The following is a 26,770-nucleotide window of genomic DNA, read 5'->3' as shown; positions in this document are numbered from 1 at the left end:
TGATGACAAGGAAGCTGCGGCTGCACAGGGGCGAAGGTGCACCATTTACTGGTGCTGGGTGCCCCCTGCCGCAGGAAATCATATGTGCTCTGGGTTAGGCCCTGGGGCCTTGGGTGGCTGCCAGGAGGGACCAGAGCTTGCAGGCGGAATCACCGCTTAGCCTTGTGGAAGGAGGGGAACCTTGGCAGATGGGCGCAGCTCCCCCGGGTGGGAGCTGCTAGTGAAAAGATGCTATGTGGTGGTCAGGCCTGGCCTTGGGGAACTCTTCACAATAGCCATCCAGCTCCTGGGGTGGTGACCAGGCCAGGGGGTGGGGGTGGGGAGCACTGGCTGGTGGTGAGAAAGGCGCACAGAGTTGCCCAGTCGGCGGAAAATCCCTGGTATATGGACCCAGATCTCCCGGGCTTGGAACAAAGCAGATGCGAAGCAGGGCCACCTCCCATACAGAGAGGGCCCCTCATGGGCATTTTTCCACTCACCAGAACTTCCACTTGACCTCCCAGACACCAGACTCACTGGAGCTCCCCGTATGGGCTGCTTACCTGGGCACATTCTTGAAGTCTTCTCGAAGACTGTACATCTTTATGGGAGGAGAAATCCTCAACTTTCTCCCATGGAGACACTAATGCCGGGCTCAATGTTTCATCTGAAACAGCCACTCCTAGATACTAAATGCTAGGGTCTGGTCACATTTCACATGCAGCAAGATAAAGAACATCCTCATGAAGTACAAGGACAGTCAACAGAACAGAAATGGACTTCTACCCGGAAATGTGTGATGCGAGGGATGCTAGGCATCTGTCTTGGAAAAAGCCTCTGAGCTTCTCTCTGTCACTTGATTTCCTTCCATCCCATTTACTCTTCCTCTCCCTTCTTGCTCTCTGCTTCTTTCATTCTCAAATGTCTGAAAAACACATGAGGGACTTAGGGAGATGGCTCAGTCACCATACTTTGGGCTGAGTGCATTTCTGTTTTGTCTTACTAGTGGTCTCATTCCCATTTGTCAAAGGATGGTTTTCCTCTAAGATGGTAAAGATTTTTAATACCAGTCAGTTCATACCACCCAATCCTGACTCCAAAGGAAACTCACTGCCCTCAAATTGATGCCAACTCACAGTGACTCTACAGAACAGGGTATAACTGCCCCTTTGAGTTTCCAAGATCCCATTCCAACTAATTTTAATCTTCTGGAACCTGCTCTCTATCATTCAGAAATGTTATAATCTTGGGAGAAGTCTACTGTCAGATTTGGTGCATGTTATTCTAATGGTAGAATTATTTACATTTAAATGGAAAGATTATATAGAGTTATAACAATAGCAATAGCCATTTAAAAAATCATGTGCATAATTTCTGCCTATGGTCCTAAGGAATTATGGCTGGAAGGCCCATGTAACTGAGTACAACTCACTGGCAACAACATTTGAGAGTATCAAGTTTCCTGTATTCTCTGGTTGAAAAAATAAAACGAGATCATGTGTCGTTTATGCACCATTATTATGTAGGAATTCTATTCTCATGTTATTCCACTACAGTGGATAACAGTCATATATGATGTCTCTTAAACATGGGCTCAGGAAAGATTAATCACTAAAACATTCCTTCTCATCTGTTTTCCCATGCAACATGGTCCAGTGGCAAATGTATTGTGATGAGCAGGGCTGGAGTCAGGTACCGGTATCCACTAATACATGACAATGTTGTGGAAGCATGTTTCTCATCTACCTCTGTTAGCTGCTAATAAGAATCCATTATTAACTTGAAGCCTTGGAAGCACACCAGAGAGAGATAGTTTATACTTCATGCAAATTACTCTAAATGTAATTGCATTTTCTGAGTTTTGATTCAGCTGTGATTACATGGTGTGCATTCATCTGTTTTCGACCTATGGTGCTGTAGACCAAGTTATATGAAGATGTAAACTCAAAGAAGTTCACAAAGCACAAACTTAACCCTTCCTGTTGTTCCTCATATACTTTTAAATTCAACATCCTATTTTTATTCTGAAAGGTGCTTTAATCATTGTTGGGTTGGACCATCACACCCAAAGCTGCTTAATGACAAGAAAAGCTAAATTAAGAACAGGAAGAAGGAGTGCAGGGTATGCCTCAAGCCTTAGAGTTAGGCTGGGGTTGAACAGCCCCCAAGCTCACAGCAAGATTGGGCCTTTGACTTACTTACTTACTTGGGAGAGAGAAGAGTACAGTAGCTGATACCAAGAATGCTGTTTTATCCTGTCTCTTTCAAAGTATTATTGCTCTAGATTAAGATTTGGTGCTTTTTAAATTATTATTCAGGTACATTCTTTCAACCTCCCTTTCTTTCCATTAGAGTGAGGAAACATTGAAAGTGGGAGACATCGAGGAGCCTGACATATTAGCCTCCTCTTAATGCAGCCTGAAGTAAATTGAAGGACTTTCAGTGTGGATATTAGTTGTCAATACTGATTGTTGAACTTGCAAAGAAGCTGGGTGGGAGCTTGCAAGCTGACATGGATGCTGACAGCAGAGCCTTTGCATTGTGCCATAGAATGGAGGATCCCCTGTTGAGTCATTGCCCTTTCTGGTTGCTAATTTATCTTTTTATCCGTGATTTATCCTTCCTCTCTCACGTTCCTAAACTGCCTTTTCCTCTGCTACTCTCTCTTAATGGCCTGGGCTGGGATTTACTGTGACTGGTTTGGCAAATTTAGAGCTATAGAAAGGTGTCGGAAAATTGTTGCCGAGAGCTTTCTGGAGATGGGTAATAACATCGATTGGAATTGATAGTCTCTTGAAGGAGAAGTTGAAAATGTTTCCTGGGATTCAGAGAACAACATGATGTTGATATCTTCATTTATTTTTCCAATTAAGCCTTGGCTATTTCTGTCTAAAGTTGTAAGCACATTTGTTATTTTTACTGCCATTAGATGTGGTGATAGAAATAATAACATTCATAACATGTGTGATGATGGATCAGCTAGCATTTTTTGAATAGCAACTTTGACTAATTTTAACAAATGGCATGCTGAAAAGCTATCAGGTTTAGGATAGCTCCTACAAGTTTTAGGAGCCTGGAGAGCCAGAACTGAAGATTAACAAGAAGCAAAGTATCACTGGAGACACGAAGGTTTTAAAATTTGATTGAGAGTTATAGAAGATGTTCTAGCTAGTGTATATATTTCAGTTTTTATTCTGATCACTAGTATCAGCTAGAGAAGCTAGGAATGGGAAACAGAAGACCAGGTAAGAGAGTATTGGAAGTAAAAATCCATCCAACAAACAAAATAACCAGTTGCTTTCAGATTGATTCTGGCTGGTGGGGGCCCCACAGGTGTCCTGTGTGTCAGAGTAGAATTTTGCTCCATAGTGTTTTCAATGACTGATAGTTCTCAAATCGATAGCCAGAACTTTCCTCTGAGGTGCCTCTGGGAGATTTAAACTGCCGTCCTTTCAGTTAGCATCCAAGGGCTTAACTGTTTTTGTCACCTGGAGAATGAGGATGGGGAGCAAAGATTGTGATCAGGAAATCAATACAAAATGAATATTGGGGAAATAACCATCAGGCCTTGTTGTCGATGGATGTATAAGATGAGAGGAGAAAGCTTTGGGTTTGAGCACTTGAACAGGTTTCATGCCATATTTGGAGATGTGAAGGAGAAAAGGGGTTAGTGGGGAAAATAAAGAATTCTGGTTTGGGCTATGTGGAGTTTGAGATGCCCGTTGGTTTATCCATATGTAACTACTGAATAGGCTTTGGATATAGGAGTGACTATATCACCCTTCAGAGCTTTTAAGTTTGCAATGTTCGCATATTATATAGGCAAAGAATGTTGGCTCAGGAGTCAAACTGTTTCATTTGAATTCAAATTGTACTGTTCACTTCTGTGACCTTGAGAAAAGTTCCTTCATTACTTTAGTGTCTACCTCTGTATAATGAGGTTAAAATAGTATATACCACATAGATTGGTTGGGAGTACGATATTAATCTACGAAGAATGCTTAAGAAAATTCCTACAAAAAATGGAAGTATCCATTCACTGTGATATATCAAATGTATACTTGGAGCTATCGGTTTGTATGTTTGTATACATTAGTTTCATCCAACTGTCACCGGACCCCTCACTGTCATCCCTACCTGGTATATATCAACCAGTCCATAGGCCACTGACCACAGCTGGATGCAAACACACATTTATTTTGTCACTTTTCAAACACAGGTGCACACCTGCACATGCTCCCACTGACTCATCAATCTGGAGGACACTCACATGCACCTGTAATGTGTATGTCTCCACTGAAATGCAGTTCTTGTGCCCAGCTAACTACATAACATCTCTTCTTGGATGGCTGCTACTTCGAACTTCACATGAACTCCAAACCCAGACCCGCTCCTTCCACAGTCTTCCTCTTCTCAGGTGATGGCATTTCCGGTCTTGAGATTTCCGATGATGCTGCAGTCGTCATTGATTCTATTGCTCGCATGTTTTAGGAAAGCTACACATGATGCGGCTTCCTGTTGTCCTGTGCTCACCTCCTACCAGCCTGCCTCTCTTTCACCTGTCCTGTCCTCCCTGTCCTCCCCTTGCCTCTCTTTCCCTTGACTCGCCTTCCCTTCCTGCCATTTTCCTTCCATTTCCTTTCCTTTCTGGAGAGGAATCATACTATATTTTCTCCAGAGGCATCATGCAGGTTTGTTTCCACTCCAAATATGTTGATCATCTTGAGAAGCACTATGTTCCCAGAAGCCTGTTTCTCTGGGGTCAATTCCCAGAAAGTCCACTGCTCCTCTGCCTGCTGCTTCAGCACCCTTGCCCCAATCAGGTGGTTTACAGTTGGAATATCACATCCCATACTGTCGTAGTCAAGTGATGCTTTGCTTGTCTTATGCAACAAGACGTTCACTCAAAGATGCCACCAAAGACTTAGGCTCTCTCAGCGTCTTGCTTGTCCTGGGGACCCTAAGACTGCTGCCGATTCTCTTGGCATCGAAACCCTGGTTCCAGCAAGAAAAAGAGGGGGAAAAAGGAGAAATAAACAAAGATTAAAGAATAAGGAACAGCTCATTGTTAATCATAATTTTAACTTTCTAGACGTTGAACTAGAAGTTGAAGCTAGCGTTGCTGGTTTGGAAATACTTTAGACCTACAAAAATGGCTAGTTAATGTGGTTTGACCTCATAGTTGGTCAGGAACACCTCGCCCAAAGATGTCTGCCTCGAACTCATTGGCCAGAATGGTGCCATTGAATTACTCTTAGACACAAAATAAGAGCGCTTGTGAGTTGTGAGGATAGCCAGTTCGCTGCCAGCCACATATACCTAGGTTCCTCCTGAGTTATTAATCTTCTAAGACTCCATTCAGCCCTTTGGATTTTGGTCATCCTCCCAGAACTCCTATTAGAGGACAATCGCTGAATGATGCAAGGGGTTAAGCACGCAACTAACTAAAAGGTTGGGCATTGGAGTCCACCTAGATGTGCTTTGATAGAAAAACCTAGTAATCTCCCTTCAAAAAACAGGTATTGAAAAACCCTATGGAGTACAGTTGTACTCACATACAGAGTGTTGCCATGACTCAGAGTCAACTTGACAGCAATTGCCTATCACTTCTTAACAAGTCCAGAGGTTCCTCACGCTAGGTGAGTCTATTACTCCAGCAGCGTCTAAGGCACATGAGAACTTAGGAGTCTATGGTATAATATCTACAGAACTTGGGGAATTGCATTACAAGGCTTGGGGCCAAGTAATCACACCACCTCAAGCTCTCTGTCTAAATAAACAATACCACCATCTGTGTTTCTGCATTTGTCCTGTGCTGTCATGCCTAGCAAACTGCAGTGTTGAACATTACATATTTAAATTTTTATTTAATTTCATGCTCATAGCAATCCTTTGAACTGTCACCCCTATCACTACTTTACAGATGAGGAAACTAAGTCTCAAAAAGATGAAATGCAAGGCTGAATGGCTAGCCAATGGTAGAAATTCTGTGCAAATTCAGGTTGGCCTCAACCCTTAGCCTCTGCCCATTCATTCCATTAAACTGCTTCTAAACTGATCTTTCAGAGAGCAGCCATCTATCTGTAGAACCCCTTGACTCACTGAATATATCTTCATGGGACTGACCACACCACAAAACTTAGCAATATATAGGCGGTCACTCTCACAGTTAGAATGACTGAATTCTCTTTAGTTCTGGAGTTTTCTACCCTCAACTAAAACCCTTAGTTTAGTTGAGGAATTTGGATTTGTAGATTTGTCACAGAAGATATTCTTGAGAGTGAAGCAGTCTAGATGTCAGGAACAGCATAAGACAGGGGAATGCAGCACTAGGGAACATGCAGGTTCCCCTTGGTTAGAGTATCGGTAACACAGGGGTTTATGAGAGCATATGCAGTAATTGTTAGCATAGAATCTTAGGAAGGCAAATTCAAATCATTCCATTGAGACTTTGCCCATTTGAGGAGTTGGATCTGTCTGCAGTGGTGATGTAGAAGAGGTTTTCTTTTTTTTTTAAATCGTTTTATTAGGAGCTCATACAACTCTTATCACAATCCATACATACATCAGTTGTGGAAAGCACATTTGTACATTCATTGCCCTCATCATTCTCAAAACATTTGCTCTCCACTTAAGCCCCGGCATCAGGTCCTCATTTTGTTCCCCCTCGCTCCCCCCTCCCCCCTCCCTCTGAGCCCTTGATAATTTATAAATTGTTTATTTTGTCACATCCTGCCCTGTCCGACGTCTCCCTTCACCCACTTGTAGAAGAGGTTTTCACACGAACTAAAAACCAACCCCTTTTCATGGAATCGGTGTTTTGACTCTGAGCAACCCCACAGGACAGAGTAGCCTTTCAAGGATGAAATCTTTACAGACACAAATCATCACATCTTTCTGCCAAGAAGCATCTGAGGGCTTCAAACTGTTGACCTTTCCCATTAGCAGTGCAGGGCTTCACCACAGCACCACCAAGACGCCTACATTTTACTCTGAGGGGGTCAGTCACACATGCTGTTTTATGCTACAGTTTAAAAGCAAAGAAATTTGAAAATGCTGTGCATATCAAGCAAAGATGGCTCCTGCTCCAGGGATCACTGAGGGGGAGTTGAGGGTTTTGTGCCAATAGAAAAGATCATTTTAAAAATATGTTTTCCAAAATACCACCAAAAGAAGTACTATAAACAGACAAAACTGGAAATCAACTATCTGCCCCCATTCCAGTTTCCTAGTAAGAATACAAGTTGGTGTTATTTATATTAAATAAGAAATGACAAAAAGCATCTTCCAGTTCTATGTTAGAATAGTTCCTCAATTGTCGAACCTGCAGAGAAAGTGCAATGAGCAGTCTGGCCTCCGTGTCTACAGTCTCCTGGCCGCACTTGACAACCGAAAGCAATCGGAAGGAAACACATAAGAAATCATAATGAGGAATACTGAAAAAGTTAAGTGAGTCACTTAGGAAATTGGGGAGCAAACCTACTTGAAGCTCAGTTAGCTTATTTAAGGTGATTCTTTTTATTTGTCCAAATAGTGCTGTCATACTGAGATGGCCCAATACACAGAAGATTTATCTGTGAGTCAGAGATAGGTGAGTCAGAAATGCCATGTAAAGAGCCCACTGTCCTCTTGTTGACTGAAAGTGATTCTTTGGTTTGACTGGGTAATTTACCCGCAAGTTAAGATAATTGAGTATTAAGGAGGAAATCTGTGTGGATAAAATTGGTTGTGAAAAGATAAAATGAGGCAAAGGGATTATTTGAAAAGCTGAGAGGAAATATTCAGGGAGGTCTCTATTAAATAAACCAGTCCTTCCAATGCCTTGTTTAACTGGTGGCCAGTGAGTCAGTGAAAGGTCTTGGATGCAGACTCTGTGGAAAGGAAAAGAGTGTTTTGCAAATGCTTTTCCTCAAGCACTTAGTGTTGGAGACAGTAATTGTCTCTGTTACTGAAAAGGAAGGATTCATGAAATAACAATGCCTTTTTCAAAGTAAAGAATCATGAATAAAAACGGATAGCTGAAGAGGAAAATGTATCCACATGGGTTAAATAAAAATCAGGGCTTCTCTGTCCATTCCAAAACACTACTTTTACCTCTCTCTTTTGAAATAATTGTTCTGGAAAGATAGCCTGCAGCCTGTCCTAGTGATTTGAGACCCTCACACTCTGTGTGAGGCAAAGGTGCCCCCCAGGTGTGGAAGGAAGGGCACTGGAAGGGTGAACCCATCCTTCCATCCTGGTGGCCTCACCGTGCCTTGACCTTGGGGAAAGCAAAGGGGCCCGACCCAGGCTGATTAAAGGGCAAGCAATGACCTGCTCAGAGGCAATTTAGTTTATATTACAGGATGATTTAATTTCTAAAAATAATGGCAAATAACAGTGAAGCCTGGAGACTTGGCTTGCGCTCTAATAGAATCATGACGCCATTTATTTTTGGAATGTTGACGTTTCTGAAACTCTTCAGATGAAAAATCAATGCTAAGTAGTTTGGGAGACATTGGATTCGTTTTACATAAAATGACCACCAGAGCGGAGGACCATGATGCACCAAAGCGCAGATGTAGTGCCTAGAAAATAAGGGGAATAACCCTCTGGAAGCACCTAGAAATTGTACTGTCCTTCAAACCCTTGTCCTAGAACTGGGCTCTTCTTGAGAGCCCGCACCTGTTAGTTTTCTCTGCTAGAGCAGACCATTAGCCCAGGGACTATCCAGCACCACCCTACAATGACTCTCGTGTTTTCTTGTTTCATTTTTTTAAAAATATGCACACATATTTATAGCAGCACTTTTCACAATAGCTGATGTGTGGAAATAAACTCAGTATCCAACAAGAGGTGGATGAATGGATAGGCAAACGGTAGTCCTTTATGTCCAGAATGGCAGATAACTGAGCCACACAGAGAAATGAAGTTCTGACGCATGGAAGAACCTGGAAAATAGTTTGCCAAGTGAAAGAAGCCAGTCGCAAAACACCACCTGCTAGATGATCCCATTCATTGCAGAGCCTAAAATAGGCAGCTCAATAGCAACAGAAGGTAGATTAGTAATTATCTCAAGTTGGGATGAGAGACAGGGGTGATGAGGATTGGGAAGTGATGGCTTAAGAACATGGGGTTTCTTCTTGAGGCAATGAAAGTTCCTAAAATCATGGTGATGATTTCACATATATGAGAATACACCAAAAACTGTTGACCTGGATACTTACTTTAAATTTATTAATTGTATGAAATGTGAATCCTTTCTCAAAGTAGCTTAAAATATTTTAACAGCTTTATTGGCACATAATTTGCACATCATACAATTCAATGGTTCAATCATATGAAGAAGAATTGTACAGTCATCACCACTATCAGTTTTAGAACATTTTTCTTTATTGTACTCATTGTTATTAGCTCCCAATTTCCTCCCAACCTCTCCTCCCAAGTCCCCAAGAAACCAATTGCTGTCTCTCTCAGGGAGACACTGGTGGGCACACCACAATCGTAAAATGACCTGGGAAACGGGGTCCCCAGATAAGAAAGGAAGGCGAAGACCAAGCCCAGCAACACAACAGCAGTCAGAGTTAGAGTGGAAGTTAAAGCACCAGGAAACCCAGCCAGATGGAGGAAAACAGAGTTAGTGATTCCTTGAAAATCAAACTATTAGCTGTGCCAAATGCACCAGATAGGTTGAGAAAGGTGCTAACAGAGAATTCACCATTGAGTTTGGCAAGATATAGGGCACAGATGACCATGATAAGAATGTTTTCCTTTGACGTGCTGAGCACCAAGCCCTTATGATGTGTGGTGAGAATAAAATTAGTGCTATGAAAATGGAGACCACCCGTAAAGATGTTTTTTTAAGAATTGTTTTTAAAAAAGAGATGCCAAAAAGGAGACAGTGGTAGAGAACAATAGGTGGAAGATGACATGGATAATCACAAGTTGGTTTTGTTTAATTCACTTTATTGAGTTACAAATGACATGCAGAAAATACACTTCCTAGAGTATCTAGTTTGGATACAGGTATATACTTGTGAAACCATCATAACTTTGAAGACAATAAACGTTGGATTTTATCACATCCAAGTGTTTCCCATTGCAAGTGCTTTCACCTCTCTGTTCTGGGCCTCTGGTCCCAAGATACAACTGATCTCTTTTCTATCACTGTAGTTTCATTTGATTGTCTAGATTTTATATATGTATAGTCATATAAGTGTAATCATTTTATATTCCAGATTTTTATATAAGTACCTAACAATTATTTGTTCATTCAAAGTTTATTCCTTTTTTATTGATAAATGATATCAATTGTTTATCCATCTGTGAAGTGTTTTGATTGTTTTTCAGGTTTGAACTATACAAAGCTGTCATGAATCATCTACAAGGCCAATGTGTAAATAAAGACAACACTTTTTCTTTCTTTTTAATGTGGGTACCTTTGTCTTTCCTAGCTCCACTGGGGGGAGCCTCCAGTAAAAGTCTGAAGCTGAAATGGTGCTAGCAACATTCTTTATCTTGCTTCCAAGCCCAGTCACCCATCGCGTTATTAGCGATAGGATTTCCAGTGGTTTCCTTTACCTAGTTGAGAAGTTCCCTTCTGGAGGTTTGCATTAGGAATGGATGTTGCATTTTGCCAAAACCTTTTTGAGGTGTTAGCCTGGTTTTTCTTTTCCATTTATTAATACAGTGAATTGCTTTTTTTTTTTTAACATTTTCCTATTATAACTACTTTTCATTCCTTGGAAAACCCTATTCAATCAAAAACCCTATTTGATCAAAAATACATGTCCTTCTATGTATCATTGAATTCTACTAGTGTAGTTTCAAGAATATTTCTTTGTATGTTCATGAGAAGCATTATCTATAGTTTTTTTTCTCTTGGGCTGCCTGCCTCACTTTAGTATCAGAGAAACAGAAAGAAGTGCTCGCCTACTGTAATGAGCTGGGAAGTACTTGCTTTGGTCTCTAAAAGGGTGCATAATTACAATAATTTCTTCTTTAAACTTTGGGCAAAATTCACCAGTGAAGCCATCAAGATTTGCTGTTTGCTTCACAGGAGATGTTTGACACTAAAAATTCAGTGTCTGCGATAGATACAGGCCTATTCATGTTAGTCTTCCTTTGTGTGTGAAGTTGGGAGTTCGTGTCTTTCAAGGAATTTATATGTGTCGTCCAAATTGTCTACTTTATTGGCCAGGAGTTGTTGATGATAATTCCTTAATACCTCTATTGTATTTGTAAAAACTATAGCCTTCCCCTCTTTTCATCCTGAAATTGGTTACGGTATTTGTATATTTTCTCTTTTTTTCCTGATAAGCTTGGCTAGAGGGTTATCAAAATTATCAATATCTCAAAGAACCTTTTTTGGATCTCATTGATTTTACTCTACTTTTTCTCCATTCTCTCATTTTCTTTCACCTTTTACCTTTCTGGCTTTGGATTACATTTACCCTTGTTTTTCTAATTAATTTAGGAAGAAATAAGTGATTTATTTAAGATTTTTAATGTAGGCATTTGGTGTGATAGATACAATTGCGTCTACATTGCTTTACATCCCATGAAGTTTGATACTATTTTCATTCAATTCAAAATTCTCTTAAATTTCTCTTTTGATTTCATAGTTGACTCAAGGTATTTAGAATGTGTTTAGGGTCCAAATATTTGGGGGGTTTTCCCCAGAGATCTTTTTGTTACTTATTTCTAAAATTATTCTACTCTTATCAGAAAATGTACTCTCTATGAATTGTACTTTAAAAAATTTATTGAGACTTGCTTTATGAGCCATAATATTACCTACCTCAGCAAATGTTCTGTTTGTTTGAAAAGAATGTGTATTCAGCTGTTGTTAGGGGAGTGGTCTATACATATCAGGGATGTTAAATTATTTGATAATCTTGTTCAATTTTTCTATATTCTTACTACATTATGATTTGTTTTATTGGTTATTGAGACTAATACTGTGAACTGTTTGTCCTTTTAGTCTGAAAAATTTTTCCTGGTGTATTTTGAAACTTAGGTGCATAAATAATCAGCATAATTATGTTCTCTTTATAACTTGATTCCTTTGTCATTCTGAAGCAGCCCTCTTTATTCCTGGAAATATTTTATGTGCTGAGATTTAATTTTATTTATGTTAATGTAGCCACCATAGGGTTCTTTATATTAGTGGTATTATATATTTTTAATTTTTGAACCAATCTATGTCTTTATACCACTTGGGTTTTATACTTAAAATATATACTTATAGGCATAATATAACTGGGTCTTGTTCTTTGCTCCATTCTGAAAATACTTTCCTTTAACCATGGTGTTTAAACCATTTCCAGTTTAAAGAGATTGTTGACATGCTCATGCTAAATCTAACGTCTTACTATTTGTTTTTCTATGTGTTCTATCTACTCATCTATTTTTACCTCCTTTTTTGCTTCATTTTAAATAATTAAGTATTTCATGCTTCTGCTTTACTACTCTTGATATATAAACTATAAGTTGTCTCCATGATTATTTTCAGATTTATCATATAAATCTTTAGTGTGTTGCAGTTTAACTTCAAGTAATATCATTTTATGGAGAGTTTCAGGTTTTTTCTATGTTATTCTTTACTCTCTTTCCTTGGTCCTCTCATTGTTGTCATAGAGTTAACTCTTCATATGCCAAAATATTGCTATTATTTTTGCTTTATATTTGATTAGCTTTCAAATGGATTGTAACGTAAGAAACATAATCTTCAGACCTTTGTGTAGATCCAGATTTCTGTCTGGTATCATTTTCCTTCTGCCTGAAGGATTTCCCTTAACATTTCTTTGTGCGGGTCTGCTGGCAAAAAAACAAAAATCCTTTCAACCTTCACATGTCTGATGGAAGTCTTTGTGGTTGTTATTTTCTGATGTGGGTTGGCTTGTTTTCGATAAAGATCTGTACCGCTTGATGGTTTGCTGATGTGCAAAATGGAAAATGATGATGCAGGAGAGCGTCACATTTCTTTTGTAGCGTTGTTTCTGAGTAGACAAGAGAGGACAGGGTTCACCGAGCAGGGATTGGCAACAGATGAGATCATTGTGATTGAGCGCTAGCAACCAAAGAGAAGCCGGAGCTTATGTTGATGAGTGCCAGTGAGCTGGTTGATTAGTTAATGAATCAGACCGAACGGAGTTTAAATCCAGGATCCACCAACTTCAGCAAGTTATTGAAACACTTTGAATCTCAGTTTTCACATGTATAGAATCAAGTTAGTAGCTCCCTCACAGGGTGACTATTGCAATTAAATGAGGTCACGCACACTATATGCTCAGCCTACTGCCAGCGCCTTGTAAGAGCTGACTGGCTCTGAGAAAGAAATGTGTTCTTAATTTTACTACCAGTACGAAGCAGAGAAGACTCTGGAATCTCATCTTTCTCTCCTCCTACTTCTCTCCTAAAAGGATCTACTTAAATTCAACTGCCAGATTGTATGCAGGTGCAATATTCCATACTGGTAATATTTGGAGTCCAGATGTTAACTGGGCTTAAGTCAATGCTATATAGACTGAAGACTGGGGCGTTGATTTCAAAATGTTTAAGTAATTTGAATTTATAGAAAACTATGCTGTTACTCCTTTAATGCCCCTCCTCCACTAAAAAGGGGATAAGTTACCTATATTTTAAAACAGAAAGTTCATGAAATATGGTATTTCACTGAGACTTGCTGTCTGTAAACCTCAACACCTGCTTGAAGCTCTCTCAGAATGATTATTGACTTAAGAAGTTTGGTCTGAAACTAGTCTAATTTTCTGAAATATGCCAGTGAGTAAAAGACATCTTGTGACTAGGGGGCCAGTCACTCCATGCTCGGGTTCATTCCCAACTCAAGCTGCTTCCATATGTCTCTGTCATAAGTAGAGGGTGCAAACAAGTCCTCTCAGTTATACCCTTGTCTTCCTCTCATCCGGTGCCTTTGAAAAACAGGAAGATTTGGGTCTGTGTGCTGTGGAAAGAATGATTTTGTGGTCAGGGCTAATGTCAAATTTTTGGAAAAAACTCAAGTAGACATCTTCCCAAATGATTGAAGTTTTGTAACAAGTGTATGGGAATGCTTCCCCCACGTAAAACAACAACTTTTCAATGGAGCTAACATTTTAAAGAAGGTCAGAAAGACCTCAAAGACTAATTCAAAACAGAATTTAGCTCTGAAGGTTATAAGGTTACGGTGACCAACTGGATGGCAACTGACAACAACAACAAGGGATAATCTTGATAGATTTTCTTCAAAGTTACAAGATCTTCACAGAGGCTTGTTATGAAGACACTTAAAGAGAATTGAAAACTGCGTTCTGGAGAAAAGGGCCAGGAATGGTACGCTGAGACATCCTTTTCCACTGTGACGATGCACCTGCTCGTTCTGTGAGGGGCGCGAGGGCCCTCCTGCTAGAATGTTGTCGGGAAACCTTGGCTCATCCCGATCTTGCCCTTTTCTTCTTCCCAGTCAAAGAACACTGTACAGGAACAGGATGAGTCCTTCCGGGATGAAACGACCACAGCCGTGGCATTGGCTTGATGTAAAGCAAGAACACAGAGATGTTGGGGGGCGTGGAAACATCACTCTCGGAGGTGCTCAGCCCTAGATGGAGGCTCTGTCGAGAAACAACAGCTTCACATGATTAATTCTTTAGTTCAATGAAGGTTTCTAGGATTTTATAGCAATACCTTTTGACTTACCCCCACAGGCCCAGGGTAGTAATCACAGAAATGGCTTCAAAGCTGTGACATGCTTCCACATCAAGGGTTGCTATAAATTTCAGTTTCCTGAGGTTTGATGTGGTAGCTGGCCCGGTGACAGAAACAAAAACTTACGTCTTCTGAGGTGGAAGAAATATTTTTTTTTTTAATCATAATGAGTTAGGTCTGCAATCCTTTACTAAGGGGTTGTTGGCATGTAGGGCACTCACACACTCTTTCATTCATTACTCCGCAGAGCAGACCTTAATTCATAGGAACTAGCAGGATGTGCCTGGCACTAGCCCTCATGGGGCTTGGAGTCTTATGAGATAGGAAAACCATAGCAAGATGGAAATACAAATGAATATATCAAGAAGCTGTAATGGGAACTATACAGGAAAGGGAGGCCTACTTAGATAACTGGTTGGGAAGGAGTTTTTAGTAGGTGACATAAGCCACTGATTTAAGAATGGAGGGGAAGAAGGAGTCATGCAGAAAGTGGAGAAGTGAGCAAGCAGAATGTATTCATGTATTCAGCAAATATTTATTTCTGTTTCTTTGAGCTAAGCTCTGCTAAAAGTAAGCAAAGATACACGAGTGAACAAAATACACATGCAAAATTGCTGAAGTCGGGAAGAGTGGACTTGTTTCTGGAACAGCAAGAGAGTCCCTGAGGCGGAATCCTACTGAGCAGAGGGAGCACAGGAAAATGAGGCTGGAGAGGGAGCAGGGGCCAGATGATGTAGGAATTTATAATCCACGATACAGAATTGGATTTTATTCTAAGAACAAGAGCATGGTTTTATTTTTGTGCTACCAGAGTGCACTTGCAGTGGAGTAGAAAGGAGTGTGGAGGGTGAAGAGGAGGGTGGTGAAAGGAAGCAGGGGGACTCCGAGGGAGACTATTCCAGTTCAGGTGAGAGATTCTCATGCCCGGAGACAGAGTGCTGGCAGCAGAAAGCTCTCTAGTGTTCTGATACACTTTAGATAGAAGGTGAACAGTATTTGCTTATAAATGTCCTCCTAAACATTTGACACAAAGTTTTAAAATATATTGACCTTCATCTTACAATCTAATTAGGAACAATTGATGTTGGTATCATTTCTGGTGGTGTTATTCACCCATTTCTTTGGCAAAGGTTGAGAAAAGCCTTCCCCGATAAATAAAAGAATTTGCAAGATAACTTCCTCAACAAAATAAAAGCTTTCAGACACAGAAAATCCATAGAGCCTCCAGAGGAACACCTGTGGCCTTTCTGTCACCATCAGCACTAAATGATGAACATGAGTGCCTTCAAATCAGATCGCTTGCCTTCTCCTTTGAGTGGTATCGTGGTTATACATTAGGCTGCTTACCTCAAAGTCATCAGTTTGAAACCACCAGCAGCAACTCGGGAGAAAGACGAGGCTTTCTACTCCTGTAAAGATTTACAGTCTCGGAAACTCATAGGGGACTTCTATCCTGTCTCAGAGCGTTGCTCTGAGTCCTGATGGACTCAGTGACAGGGAGTTGTTTGATGCTCCATGGGTGGTCTCCAAATCTCTGTGTGGACGGTTTTCAATGGCAAAGTCCTGGTCCCTCTTGTTTTAGGGGCAGTTAGAGCAGAGGGCAGGAAGTGATTTCGCATACCTCCACCACTCATCATGACGACTATGGAAGAAGTACACCTGTGTTGTCTGTTGTCGCTACCGAGAACTCGTGAAAGCTCCTTGGTTCCAAACCACGCATGCTTTCATTTTCTAAATCATCAGACATGTACTAAGTGCCGACTCTCTGACAGTCATGGCACAGAAAGATACAGGAAGAAGATATTCTATGTTCTTGAGGAACAGTCTTTGGGAGACAGACCAAGATAGTAACAACGGCGCTATGCATATGCTATGGCACAGATGTGTAAATAGATGTCCGTTAACATATAGTAATCTGACAGGGGAACAACAAACAGCAGATAAAAGGTAGAAGGAACATTAGATCATTAGCTCAATAAATCCAAGCTCAAGTATTAGCTGAAAGGGACATAGAAGTGGGTATTGAAAGAAACCAAGGACAAGTTTACTACTAAGTCCAGTCAGATCCCAACTTGAATGACACCCTCTGAGAAAAAGGGACACTGTCCCCTGTTAGAACAACTTTTACGAACTCGCTGCCATTGCGTCGATCTTGACTGCTGCAACAGGACAGGGTAGAACTGCCCGTGTGAGTAGCTATTTACTGGATGAAAGCCTGGTCTATCTCCCACAGAGCAACTGGTGGTTTCAAACTGCTGACCTTTCAGGTAGCAGCCCAATGCATAACCACTAAGCCAGCGGGGCTCCTTCATCAGCTTAGACCAGCAACATGGCAATACAGAGCGGGCCTTTACCACCCGAAGAAAGAAGCACCCTTCTCCCTATCTGTCACACCACCATGTTTTATTGTCTTCATAGCTTCTCTCACCACCTGAAAGTACCTTATTCATTGGTTTGTGTTTTGCCTATGAAAGAGCCCTGGTGGTGTAGCAGTTACGTGTTGGGCTAAGATCCACAAGGTCGGCAGTTTGGAACCACCTGCAGCTCTGAGAAAGAAGGATGGGGCTTTCTACTCCTGTAAACAGTTTCAGTCTCAGAACCTTATGTAGCAGCCACCCTGTCCTGTTGAGTTAGCATTGATTCAAGGGCAGTGCGCTTGGTGTTGGTTTCATTGCTGATACCACCACCCATCAGGAGCTGTGTCTGTCTTAGACATTGCTGGTTCCCAAGCAAGCACAGTGCCTTGTGTCAAATTATTTTGGGTGGCCTTAAGAATTACAAAAGAGCCTGGTTATGCTTAAGACTGCTAACCAAAGTTCAGCAATTTGAACCCAGCAGTCGATCACCCTCACAAAGATTTACAGTCTTGCAACCCCAAAGGGGTAGTTAGTGCGACTTGGCTCCACAGGTTTGCTATGAGTCAGAATGAACTCAATGGAAGTGAGCGCTTGCTGGTTTATTATTTCCACTCTACGCAATACAGTGTCCTTTCGTAGCAAGCGGTCTTTCCTGATGACACGCCCAAAGGAAGCCAGCCAGAGCATCCCCATCCTGACTTCCAGTGGGCGCTCAATAAATATTTATTGAACGCATGCTCAACAACATGACCAGCATAAGACCACACTTGAGAATCAACCTTTCTTCTAGGCCCCCAATCTCTGAAAGATGTCGAATCCCATAGGTACCTCAGAAATAATCCACGCCCTAGCTTCAAGTTGACGGAGATGAGACTGAAATGTGGGGCAGCAGGGTACATAGGTCTGTTTCATTTCGGCTCGTTCTGCACAGAACAGGACCAGGAAGCTAAACCTCCAGAATCCCAGCTCTTCAGCACTCCTGTGCTACCTTGACTTCCGCTTCTCTGGGAGGAGAACCGTTTTGGATTATTTACGTGATGTAATTTTCAAAGCCTCTGTGCCGAGGGAGCCGGCGGGTTGGGGGTGAGCCATGAAATCTGCTTCTAGAATTCAGATGAGCAGAAATCAGAGTTCTCTTTCCCGGTCCAAGAGAGAAGTCGGCACTGGCCTTAGCGCTGGGCTCTGCAGGCAGAACTGCCATCTTTGGTTTTGCCACGTGCCGCTACGGGCAGAGGAGCGCTGCCTGCCTTCGGCTCGGCTAGGGGCTCTATGTTATGCCGAGCGTGGTTTTGCCCAGCTGGGGTCTTCGTGAGAAATTAGAGCTGATGGCAGTTTCCATGCATTCACTGTGGCTGCCAGTGCATGCCTGGCTTCCTACTTGACAGGGACCGGATAGTAAACTGGGGTGATGACCAATACACATCCACAAGGAGATGGTTATTATTTTTACCAACGTGTTCAGCACGCACTTGGCAAGCTTGGTTGCTGAGCACAACTGAAGGATGTTTTTCCCCCTAACAGAGAGCTAAAGAATTACAGCACTTTGGGGACTACAACCGCCCCCCACTATAGACACGCACATGCATTCCACCCACGAGCAGATACCTTGTTAGAGACACAAATGTTTTTTTATGAGCTTTTAGGGCTGATTTCTTGGGGTGCTGCAGAGGAAATGAGGGAAAGACGGGGAAAGAGGAGCGTGTTAACGTCTTTGAGGATCTCGGCAGTGTACTGGCTAAAACACTCAGCTGCGACTCACAAAGTCAGAGGGATTCCATGGGCGGGCAAGAGCTGGTTGTCAGCACCTATAGAGATGGCCGCCTGGGAAACCCTATGGGGCAGTTCCACTATGTTCTATAGGGTGGTATGAATCAATAAAGAGCAACAACAATGTTCATACCTTTCAGAGCCTCTGCTGAGGTCTCCTTCGCGTCTGGCTGCTATCTTGCGGCACTGTGTTGCCGTGCGTGTCTTTATGATGCTGAGAGCGGTACCCAACTGGTTTCAGAGGCGCTTCCTTCCGGACTAAGGCTAGGAAAAAAGGCCTGGCAACCTCCTTCCAAAAAGTAGCTAATGCAAACCCTATGACTCATAAGCGAAGGTTGTTTGCTCTGGTGCTGACAGGTAAGCCCCTGAGGTTGGAAGGCACCCTCTCCGTGGCTGCAATGACAGACTCAACGTACCACCTGTCGTGAAGGTGCAGGATGAGGCCGAGACTAATCTGTCATGGATGAAGTCGACATAAGGCTGAGCCATCTCTATGGCAACTACCAGCGACACTTGGGTCTTCCCTCATCGAAGGTTAGACTCTAACTGACTTTTTGACAAATGAGAGAGAGATACATTATGCATTATGAGATGCTGACATTCACACCACAAATATGGCTGAGAGAATCCGTTCTAGGCCCAGTGAGTGCCAAGTCAAGGACGGCTGAGTTCAGGTCCAAGGAGTTCCAAGCCCAGGGAAGTGGAACAATGACATAAAAGACAGAGCAGCGTACCATGTGGCTCTCAAACCAAGGACATAGAAGGGGCCGAGAGGAGAGGTGTCGGGACACAGACTGTGGGGTGTCATGTAAGGGGGTCCCGCTTTAGAATGTGTCCCATTTTGAAGCCTCCATCTCTTCTTCTTTGAAAGGGGGCTAAGAGAATTCACCTGCCAGAATGGCAGTGAGAGAACACACCGCAGGCCCAGTGTGTTAAGAAAGCAGAGCCAAGCCAAGAGAGTCGTGTTCTCTCCCCACAGACAGGGAGGCCGCACTGCTGACCAGGGAGCCTAAACCTCTCACTGAGCACTTGCTGTCTGCAGGAGGGCTGTTTGTTTAAAAGGGATCCATGGAAGCACCAAAGGTTAGCACACCCAGCTGAAGGCCAAAGCTTGGCTGTTTGAGCCCATACCGAGGCCACTCAGAAGAAAGGCCTGGCTACTGGCTTTTGAAATCTCAGCCACTGAAGACAGTGCAGAGCAGAGTTCTCCCCTGCCACGGGTCATTGTAAGTGGGTGCCAACTCAACAGCCTTTCCCCCCTTGATTGGGGTCAGAATAAACCAGACACTTGCCTAGAGCATTCCTGCGCTGAAAAAGATGTCTTCTCCAGTTAAAAATAAATGAACCCCAGGATGTTGCTTCATGAGTCTCGCGTACAGAAACGGGGTTTGTGCAGATAACTGGGGAATAGGAAAGAACCACCCTGGGGACCATTGCAGGCCATTCTGTGACCACCTGGCTTAGCTTGGCTTCTGAGAAAAGAACTTCTCTCAGATTAATACAAGGTTTCACGTACACCTTGTGGTTCTGTCCTTGATCCCTGGTTTTTCCTCCCAGGCTTATGAATCAGGCTCTAGTTCTACTTCTACCTCCCAGACTGCCAAGCCGCCCCTCCCGCTCTGATTGGAGGCAGGAGCCCTGCAGCCTGAGGAAGACATAGCTGTCTCCTGCCATCTGCTGGCTCACTCTCGGCACCAGCTCAGCACTGGCACGGCCTGGATTCCCCTGAAACGAAAGCCATACTTCAGGAGAGAGCGTGTGAGACAAAAAGTGTTTCTGCTTCTATTAAAAACAAAATAGAAAAGAAGATGGAAACGAAACGCTGGCTTGATGGTGGTGGTGTTTGCCATTGGGTCTAGCCTGACTCACAGCAACCTGATATGACGCGATAGAACTAACTACCTCGGAGGAGTTCTTGGGCTGTAATCTTTACAGCCCCAGGAGCAGATTTTAGGTCTTTTTCTCCTGGACAACTGTTGGTGGGTTTAAACCAACCTTCCCTGATGCCGGCACAGAGATTTTAGTTGCACTTTTTCCTTCTTGGCATTTTGTGCCAAGAGGTCACCATCTCAAACATCTAAGCCTTGTTTCTTTTCGACGCAGGTTTATTTTGCTCAGGGAGAATACGTGGGTGTTCTTTTCTTTTTTTCCTTTTCTTTAAGGTCGGTCATCAGAAGGCTGACCCAATACACTAAGGCTTTAGCTCTACTGCTTCATGTAAATGAAACAGCAAGGGCCCACGCGGGGCTGGAGATCAGGGCAAGAGACAGGAAAGGGGTACATTTCACCGGAAATGGTGATATGTTTAAATTGGTTCAAGAAATCCATTTTTTGAAGACTTACTATACAGTAGACGTGGGTCCAGGTGCTAAGAAATCATCTTGGTTCTCTTTCTGTAGTGGTTGCACATTGGGCTTGGATCGCATGGTCCACAGTTTGAAACCACCATCAGCTCCCAGGGAACCGACTGGGCTTTCTACTCCCATAAACAGTTGCAATCTCAAACACCCACAAGGGGTCACATTGAGGCAACATGGACTTGATGGCAGTGAGTTTGCGTTCTTTGTTCCTGTTTTTTCTTCTATAAATAATGATCCGTTGTGGAATAATGTTCTTGCTGCTAGGTGCCTGCTGGTTGGTCCCAACTCAGCCTCCGGATGTGCACAGAGTGACGCACGCCCAGTCCAGTGTCATCCTCACAGCTGCTGCTGTATTTGAGTCTATAACTGCAGACGCTATGTCCACCCATTCTGAGGATCTCTTTTGCTGACCAGCTACTTTACCAAGTATAATATCCTTTTCCAGGGACTGGAAGAAAATGCGTGGAATGAATTTTCATCGTCCTCATTTCCCAGGAACATTCTGCTTGTACTGCATCAAAGAACCCAGCTCCAATTTCCAGCAGCCCCTCCTGGATGTACTTCTGCGACTGTCTTTGAATAATCTTCAGCAAATTTTCATTCAAATGTGCTCTTAATGATATTTTTTGATACTGCCAGCATTCTGCTGGGTCACCTTTATGGAAATGGAAAGAAGTATGACTCTTGCAGTTGGTTGGCCACGTAGTTGTCTTCCAAATTTCTGAGCATAGAATCGTGAGTGCTTCCAGTGCTTCATCCATCTGTGGAAACATTTGGATTGGTGTTTCATCAATGCCTGGAGCCTTGATTTTCACCAGTGCCTCCTGTGCAGCTTGGACTTCTTCCTTCAATGCCAGCGGTTCTCGATCCTACGTTACCTTTTGAGTAGTTGAACCTAGACCAGTTCTTTTTGGTACAGTGATTGTGTATTCCACCCATCGTCTTTTTTTAATCTTTTTATTGAGGGCTCATACAACTCTTATCACAATCCATACACACATCAGTTGTGTAAAGTACATTTGTACATTCGCTGCCCTCATCATTCTCAAAATATTTGATCTCCACTTAAGCCCTTTGCATCAGCTCCTCATTTTCCCCCCTCCTCCCTCCCTCATGAACCCTTGATAATTTATAAATTATTATTTTGTCATATTTTACACTGTCCAACGTCTCCCTTCACCCAATTTTCTGTTGTCCGTCCCCCTGGGAGGAGGTTATATGTAGATCCTTGTAATCGATTCCCCCTTTCTACCCCACCTTCCCTCCACCCTCCCGGTATTGCCACTCGCACCACTGGTCCTCAAGGGATCATCCTTCCATCTTCTCGTGGTGCTTCTTACATCTTTCGATCTTTTGTCCACTAAACAAACAAACAAACAAACAAAAAACTCACTGTCACAGTCTATTCCGACTCACAGCAACCTTATAAGGCAAAGTAGGACTGCCCCTTTCAGTTTCAGAGATTCTGAATGTTTATGGGAGCAAACCTCATCTTTCTCCCAGGCAGCATCTGGTGGGTTTGAACTGCTGACTTTGTGCTTAGCAGCTCAATTGATAGCCCACCACACCACAGAGGGACCTTATTTTGCCCTTAGATCCTTTGAATATTGCAACTCGGGGCTCGGTTTTTTTATTACGTACTTCAGCATGACATATGCTGAGCACGTTCTTCTTCTTTGGCTTTTTAACTCCAGGCCTTCGCCAATTTCATTATACCATTCTGCTTTGTCTTCTCAGGCTGGCCTTTGAACATTTCTGTTCAACGATTTTACCGCAGAGTTTCTTCTTTTTACTTTGGTTACTCGAAGTTCACGTGCAAGTTTCAGATTCCTGTCTGACACCAACTTTGGTCTCTTCTTTTCATCTCATCTTTAACAGAGCTGTTGCCTTCTTCGGGTGAGGTTCTTCATGTCATCTCACAGCTTGCCAGGCCTTTGGTCACTGCTATTCTAGGCATCAAACCTGTTCTGAGACGTTCCCTTGTTTCAAGTGGGATATGCTCAAGGTTGTATGCTGGCTCTTGTAGACTTGGTTTCATTTTCTTCAACGTCAACCTAAACTTGCAATGGACCAATTAATTGATGGCCTCTTCCGAAGTCTGCCCTAGCCTTGTTTGGACAGGTGCTGTCATCCACAGATGTAGTCAATGGCGTTCCTGTGTATTCCGTCAGAAGAGGAATGACAGCCTTTAGTTGCTAAGAACGAGAGGTGTAAAGTAGCAGAATGATAACAGGTGGTTGCTTCCGACGGGGAAATCTGCATGAAAGGGAGCAGCAGGTAGAACTGCACGTTCTGCAGATTCGAGAGACAGCTGAGAGGGCTCACTGGTCTTACCCCAAAAGGCTGCTTTTCGTGCTAGTTGGTCCATGGCTGGATATGGACAAGCTCTGTAGGCAGGCCGGCCACAGTCACGTCTTTCAAAACCTTGTGAGTGGCTCATCAGCTCATTGGCAAGTGACACCAAGGCCACACAAAGAGATAAACATCATATAGAATCGGACAATCTGAGGAACGGTGATGGGGAAAACGCTTAAGAACACGGTGGGATGGTTGCTGGATGAACTATCATGTAGCCCATGGTACAGATAATTCTAGAAATTGAAAATTCTAGAAAAAATCCCTGTGAAAAATAATAAGATCCAAACCTTCAGGAGAATATATATATATACAGAAGGAAAAATACCAAAGTTTAAATAATAGTATTACAGATTACAGTGATTTAACTTAGCTCCATATCATCTATGCTTTATGTTATATATTACCCACTTCTAATACACGTGTGTATATGTGTGTTTCAAACAACCTAAAGTTTAAAAGCATATGTCCTGATTGAGGCAGAGGCAAAAGTCATCTTACATAAATCAGGACCTATGTGTGTGTGTCCTTCTGATATGTGGATCCAGCTGTCTTCATTACTGCGTTTCAGCCTGTGAGGTGCTTTTATGTGGCTGGTCAAATCTGTCCTCAGCCTTTCCTTTGCCCACAGCCCTCCTCCCGCCTTGGATCTGTGGGACTTATTGTGATGTCTGCCCACTAATTTTGCTGTGACTGGGGCTGATGTCTGGTTTGTGATTCATGTCTGTTCCTAAGTTGTACATCTGTGTTGGTTGCTTTGATACAGTGCCCCGGGGAATATGAAAGCCCATTTGTCTCACTAAGATGCGTTCTGTGCCCTAGGAATTCGTCTCTGGCTTCAGCTGAATTCCAGCGAGCTTTCCTATGAATTTCAACCAAGTGACAAAGGAGAAAATAAAACCCAGGGGGAACAGCAGAGAGAGTTTGGGTGGCCGGGTCTAGTCCAGCTTACCTGGCAAAATTGTCGTTAGATGCTAATCCAAGGGACAGAAGTGCCTTGTGGCACCCACCTCAGGAGTAACACCTGGTGACTTATCGTCTGCCCACTAGGAATGCCTCTAGCAGGAAGGGGCCAGAGTGAGCATTGGTGGAAACCCTCAATGGGAAAAAAAATGTTCTCAGCGCTGGGTAGGCATATCCACTTGGCACCTTTTCTAAGATTTTTGCACAGTTACACACAATGGTGATATTCATAATATTTAATGTCTGGACTGCTTGGGCACTGACCAACTGAAGGGTTACAGCAACTAAAGCCTGGAGTACTGGAGCTAAAGACACCCAGCCCCCACCCCCATTCCCTCAGTTACTAAAGTACAGGAGATCCAGGAGCACTGTGCCAACTCTAACTTTTTAAATATTTTAATAACCATAAAGGCCATAGGGATACAGAACAACATGAATACACGTGAACTTGCTAACCTTGTGCCCCCAACCTCACGCATTATGTAGCCCCGTCTTCACTTTGTAAGATTCTCCCCTCTTTGTCCTTAAGAAGAGTTCAAACTCAGCACTGGGACCTACTGGTTCTACATGTTTGAGTGGCAACACAGCAGAGCCCTCACCTACAAAGGAGCTCCGTGTTTTGTTCGATCGCCAATACAGATCTCACCCAAGGAACGTCTGCAAGTCAACTTTCATTTTATTTTCACTTGCTGCTATGCATGTGGCTTACAACATAGCTTTCCCTCCAGGCAGGCTGGCACACAGGCTGCTATCTATGAGGGATTGCCTGCCTGCCTTCCTGCAGTCTTTGAAAGACAGGCCATTAGCCTGCTGTGAAAATCCATCTGCAGTGCCTTGCGAGCTCAAATACATATTGGATTGTTATGGTTCACTCTTGCCCTTTTAACTAGAGATTCTTACTTGCTGCTTCTTATCAGGCACCTGGAGTTTTGTGGGTTGGCTGAAACAGCTTCTCAGAATGGTCTCTGGGGAAGCATTATAACCTTGAATTCTGTCATTTCTTCTTGCCTTGTTTCAGCGAAACCTTACAGCTTCAGGGTAATTTTCTGCCTCTGTTCAAGATAAAGCAAATGTTGCTCCTAGCCTGACTAGGTATCTAGATACCAACCCCAACTTCTGTTTAAATTCAGAGTCTGAGAGGAAATTGCACTCAGTTATCTTGTGGGCCACTCAGAATCTCAGTGACAAAGGAAGTCTGAGAGTGTAGAAAAATTACTTGGCTTCCAATTCTCCCTCCCCAAGTTCCTAGCCTGTGATTTTGAGCAAGATATTTAACTCTTATGCCATGAGTTGGAATGGAGTTGGTGGCAATGGGTTTTGTTGGAATTGACTCCATTTCAGGGAGTTTATGATTTCCTTTGGAAGTCTCATTTTGAAGGATCGCTGGTAGAGCAATGCTTTAAACAATCAGATGCTGACAAGGAGCTGATGGTTCAAACCCACCCACAAGCCCCCTGAGAGAAAGAACTGGAGATCTGCCCCCATAAAGATGAAAACCTAGGAAATCGTACCGCCCAGTTCTACTCTGTCCTATCAGGTCACTATGAGTTAGAACTGACTCAATGGCACTCCGCAGCGACAACAAAAGTGAGCCCTCACTTGCTTAAATGTAGAGGCAAATCCCATTGTAGATTTCACGGGGTTCTTATGAGCAGTGCTTTGGAAACTGGAGACAGATAAGTAATATCAACCCCAAGAGAGTAAGTTGTAAGAACTATTGAATCTAAAGAGGCAAGAGAGCAGAAATAAATCATGGCCTCTGGATAGGATGATGGAAGCCCATTGACGATATTTAACTAGGAAAAGAGAATTCCCTCTCCTTGTACCTTCGGCAAAGCTTAGCTGGAGGGGCTAGGAGTAGAGCACAGTCAGAGATGAGGGTTCCTGCCGTGTTGAGGGCCAGGGAGGTGTTGGGTGCAGGAGCAAGCAACGTGGTGAGGAAGGAGCTCCTGGAAGGGCACAGTGCCCAAGAGAATAGCGCCATAACTCCAGGTGCCATGGAGTCCTTTCTGACTCCCGGCAAGTCGTGTGTTCCTGAGAACACTGCTTCACATTGTTTTCCATGGCCGAGTGTTTTGGGAAGTCGATCATCAGATCTTCCTTCCAAGGCATCTCTGGGTGGACTTGAACTTCCAACCATACGATGTTCACCGTTTGTACCACCCAGGAAATCAAATACCAGGGGACCCTTCTTTGCCCTCTGACCCCACGGACATGGAGTTAAATCTGATTCTTAGTGGCCCTATAGGCCAGACTAGAACTTCTCCCCTAGGAGATACAAGATTAAATCGTTACAGGAGCAGA

The 26,770-nt window shown here is 42.9% G+C and overlaps 1 protein-coding gene across 2 annotated transcripts in view; it reads left to right on the top strand.

The window, feature by feature from the left end:
* The window catches only part of PDE4B (phosphodiesterase 4B), a 710,248-nt gene that overhangs the window by 488,987 nt on the left and 194,491 nt on the right, over positions 1 to 26,770 (top strand). The gene's annotated exons all lie outside the window — the stretch shown is intronic.

Source organism: Echinops telfairi, unplaced genomic scaffold (assembly GCF_000313985.2).
Source record: "Echinops telfairi isolate 266 unplaced genomic scaffold, ASM31398v2 ScPeMD7_443;HRSCAF=831, whole genome shotgun sequence".
NCBI classification, from domain to species: Eukaryota; Metazoa; Chordata; class Mammalia; order Afrosoricida; family Tenrecidae; genus Echinops; species Echinops telfairi.
This window is presented reverse-complemented; position numbering and strand designations above follow the sequence as displayed.